We start from the raw sequence: 5,129 nt of genomic DNA, 5'->3' as shown, positions 1-5,129 counted from the left end.
AATGTTGCATGACTGCCAAACTGTACTGCCAAATACTCCAGTACTATAAGCTGCAACCCTAGACGCCGTTACTCACTGAACTAAATAGGACTTATTTTCAAGTAGACGTGTATGCGATTGTTCTGTTAGGCACCGTAGCAGGTGCATTTCAGGCCTCTATGCCGAGTTCTGAGTCATAGCTGCTGTTTTAAAGAAACATTTGTTAAACTCGTAAAACTGTTGACTATTGTCTGAATTGGATGTATGCTAAGTCACTACAACTGGGGAGCCCTCATCAGTCACTAAAATTCCTCTCCTCTGTGAATATTACCTCCGTTAAGCACCTTTTGAATGAAAGCATTAACAGCAATTGGAAAAAACAAAAACGTACTGACAGAGAAATCTTAAGAGAGTTCTCTCTTCTGTCCCTGTCTGGGGAGAAGGGTTCTGCATCTTCATGAGTGTTTCATCTCCCCCAGGAGGCAAAGTGGAGCTGATGGGGTCTGCGCTCAGGCTGTTATTTCATCATTAGCCTAGTAGTTCCTTTGAGAAATAGTGAAGAATATGGCTGTTAAGGTCAAAATTAGGCTTCTAAGATCTTGGCTGTTTTGTTAAGATGGACTTAATGCTAGGGATGTGCATTGGCTCTGGATGGGAATAGAATAATGTGGGAAACTGAGGTTATTTGGGGGTCAAGTGTGATGTCAATAATCCCCTGAGTCAGATTCTGTAGTGTATCGTTCAGCTCTAAATTGTCCTATATATCTCTATGGCCCGTGGGCTTTGCAAGTAATGAGGCTGTCCAAAATGCTGCCTGCAGAACACTGGGTTTTTTGTTTGTTTAAGCATAACAGTGTGGGATTTTTAAAAATTAAAAGTTCCATTTAAGTTTGTTTTTTTAATTATATGTTAGTTTGCTAAAACTAACAACATATAAAACGGGGTGAGCTCCCGTTGCTCGGTCCCTGCTCCTCCCAACCTAGCAGTTCGAAAGCACGTCAAAGTGCAAGTAGATAAATAGGTACCGCTCCGGCGGGAAGGTAAACGGCATTTCCGTGCGCTGCTCTGGTTCGCCAGAAGTGGCTTAGTCATGCTGGCCACATGACCCGGAAGTTGTACGCTGGCTCCCTCGGCCAATAAAGCGAGATGAGCGCCACAACCCCAGAGTCGGTCACGACTGGACCTAATGGTCAGGGGTCCCTTTACCTTTACCTTTACCTTTACCTGCTAAAACTAAAACACTCAGAACTTGCCAGAACTCTGGTTGTTTGTAAGTTGCTTTGGGCAAGATAAAGCAACTAACAAATTTAATAAATAATAATAAATGGTGGAAGACTTCTTTAATATAAGACAGTTTATGGAAGGAACAAACCATGCAGCAGGTTGGTGCTGCTAATGCAGAACTGCAAACTAAACTGCTCACTGCCTAAGAGCTGACTGGTATGGCAAGCCAGGAGAGCCAATACACTATGCAACAGCCAGAAAGGAAGTCTGGAGTAAAGCTGCAAAACATTTTTTAAAAAAAGTAAGCAATAATACACAGCACTTCACCACTTCTTAATTATTTTAGGGAAGAGTCAGCCCCCTTCTCCCACCTCCATAAGGAATTCCTGAGAAATTGGATCCCCTTTGCTCCTCATATAAACAGCGCCTGGACTATCTGTCTGCATGGCAGGCTTAATCCCTAGAGACGAGTGCTGCCAGCCAAACCACTTACATATGTTTTGCCTGTTGTATTCCAATCCTAAACAATTTGGCTGTGTTACATCTAAGCCCTTTGTGTGCTGGAGTATCAAGAGATAATCCCACTACTCACTCTGAAATGGGCTGGCTGAGTTTTTGTGAGCACTTGCTTTGAGCGCTTGATAAAGGTTTATAGGTGCTCAAAAAGCACCCACCTCTGCCATCTCCCTCTTCCTGTAGCTCTTACCTTTTAAGGAAGGGGAAGATGGCAGTACAGTAAGTCCACAATTTATGCACATTTGACTTGTGTGCATTCAGCTTTACGAGTGGCAAAAATAAATAAATAAAAGAGGGAGCAAGGTTCTTGGGGGAAATGTCTTTGGCAATCCCACCCGCCACTGAACCCAATGTGTTTTGAGTATACGTAATTGTGGCAATCGGAAGGTTGGCGGTTCAAATCCCCACGACGGGGTGAGCTCCCGTTGTGCGGTCCCTGCTCCTGCCAACCTAGCAATTCGAAATCACGCAGTGCAAGTAGATAAATAGGTACCGCTCCGGCGGGAAGGTAAATGGCGTTTCCATGCGCTGCTCTGGTTTGCCAGAAGCGGCGTAGTCATGCTGGCCACATGACCCAGAAAAACTGTCTGCGGACAAATGTTGGCTCCCTCGGCCAGTAAAGCAAGATGAGCGCCGCAACCCCAAAGTCGTTCGCGACTGGACTTAACTGTCGGGGGTCCTTTACCTTTTTAATTGTGGCTTTGGGTGTAATACCTGGAATGTAACTCCCACATGAATTGTGGGCATACTGTACTGGTGAAACTTGTTTCCTCACCAACGATGGGATTGGGATTCCCAGTCTCATAATCCCTAAAAGGAAACTGATACTATTTGTGTCATTTCCACCAGACAGAGGAAAGGCCTGGGGGGGGGGGCGTATATCTGCAACATGGTAGCAAAGGGAGGAACTAGATCTCTGACAGGCAAGGATGTTCTAGACACTAGCCAATACTGCCCCACCCCCATTTGCTTCAAAGAAACAGGCTGTATTCTTGCGGCCTGTTTCTTTGGAGAAAAAGGGGTGGGGGTAGTGACATTGCTTGAAATAGTAGTGCTTGCAAGAAAGGTGTTTACTGAGCGAGAGGTTGCAGAGTCTTCCCAGGAAAGCCCAGTTCCTGAAAAAGGCTCCTGGTGACATACAGTACTTGGAAATTAAAGTGCATAATTCAAGCTTGGGCGTTTTGCTGTTCTGATAAATATGATGAAATCTCATAAGGAAATGAATTGTGTTTTCTAAGAAAACCTTGCAGTATTCATCTGAATCATCTGAATTTATTTTCCGTTTGCCTGTTTCTTTGGCTGTTGGTTCTCTAATAAATATTTTATTATTCTTGTGTGCTTTTAATGTTTTGTGCATTTTTTCTTTATTGTCCCAGACTGGGCCAAGGGTGGCTGTCGTGCAATCACAATCATACCCCATCTCTGGCCTGGTGTTTTATTGTAGACCAAGCAGCATGATAATTTAGGATAGCACAGAGCTGGCCCCGAAACATTGCATTTGCATCGACAAACATTGCATTAGCACCCAGTGGGAATGAAACCTGTTTGCATCTGTGCAGCCTGCCAACTTTCCATTCCTGTTTGATCCAGAGAGATCGTAAAGCTGGAAAAAGACAATACATTTCAAGAGCATTCAAAACAAGTTGAGAAAGGCAAACCACTTTTGTTGATATTTCTCTTTTAGTGGAACTCTCCAATACCCCGCAAAACCTGGTTAGTAAGGCCCTGTGCAGGTGTCAAATTGTGGGGATAATGTGGAGGAGTAGGATTGTGCCCAGTAGTCTGGCTCCTGACCACTATATACTGAACATGTCTCTTGTGCATGTAGAAGCTCAGCAAAGAAGATCTGTTGGAGGTGCTGGTGAGGTTCAACCTGCTCCTCCATCCATGCATTAATCATGCCCACATTTTGGTCATGTCCCCAGGAATTAGAGACAAAATTATTATTGATTGATTGCATTGATATACCACCTTTTTCTCCAAGAAATGCAACGTGGTGTACATGATTCTCTCTTTTCTCATTTACTCCCCATAAGAACCCTGTGAGGTAGGTGAATAGCCCAAGGTCACCCAGTGAGCTTCATAGCCAAGTGCAGATTTGAACCTTGTTCTCCCTGATCCTAGCTCAATACTCTAACCACTATATCACACTGGCTCTCAACTAGATTACTTGCAACTAGATGATTCTATATGACCATGAGCAGTGATCCCTCTTTCAAATTACCAGAACAGAAAACCTGTCATCTGCTCCCATCCTAGGCAAGTAAATAAGGGTTTAGAATGGACCTTTTCTATAGCTTTAACAGTGCCCAAATGCACAAGTAACTGAAGTAGTTGGGCAACATGACTTTTTAAGATGCTGGTGGAACATCATACAGTCCAAAAGTTGTGCCCTGGGAAGGATTCCTTGAAAACATGAAAGAGCAATGCCAAAACACCATGCCCAGGTAGCATAAGCTGAGAGATGCATGTGCATGGAGCATATATTAAGGGCTGCAAAATGTCTTAGGCCAGCATGAGATCCAAACATAGATTGCTGTTTGCAAGCATCCCTGCAGATTTAAGCATATTTGTATAAATGGTAGCAGTAAAAGCTCTGCTGAATGAAGTACAATTGCCTCCGGTCTATTTTTTGGGAACTCTGCATCGTGTTTAAGTTTTTTCCACCTCTGGCAATGGCACGACAGAGACGGCTCTGGACCTTGCAGCTCCCTGATGAGCCAGAATATGATGCACCTGCCTCCTCTTTTTCCTGCCCTGGTCCTTGTTGCCCAAACAGCCATGAAATCGCAATGTGTCCGTACATTTATCATGCCTCTTTTAGACATTCCCAATAACAGCTGTTATTTTGGGGGCTAACAGCAGCTCAGAGGAGAGTTTTCCTCAGGATGGTGGCATGGGGTGAAAGGGGCATACTCCCCAGTCCCCACAGACCTGCTCCTGCTCATCTCATGCAGTTGCCATTTTGAAAATTAAAGAGAGAGAGTCAGTGTAGTGTAATGCTGAGACTGTTGGGCTATGACCTAGAAAACCAGGGTTTGAATCCCCGCTCAGTCATGAAGCTCACTGAGGATGACCTTGGGCCAGTCACTGTCTCTCAGCCAAACCCGCTTCACAGGGTTGTTGTGAAGATAAAGTGGGGAGAGGGAGAAGCATGTATGGCACCTTGGGCTTGTTGGAGGAATGGGGGGAGTATGAATGTGAGAAAGACATACAAGATCAAGAAGATGACTTTCTCAGCTGGGTTAGGCACAGCCTGTTGGCCGGGAAACATCTAGTGTAAAAAGTCACAACACAAGTCTCAACTCTTGTGTTTTCCTGGGAGATGACTGAGACCTGTTTATCAGATCCCCTCAGTCCTTTCTTGGTTTGGGGCCAGGTCACCATGACTGAGTAATCAGGCAGAATCA

Source organism: Podarcis filfolensis (assembly GCF_964270895.1).
Source record: "Podarcis filfolensis genome assembly, chromosome: 2".
Classification (NCBI taxonomy): Eukaryota; Metazoa; Chordata; class Lepidosauria; order Squamata; family Lacertidae; genus Podarcis; species Podarcis filfolensis.
This window is presented reverse-complemented; position numbering follows the sequence as displayed.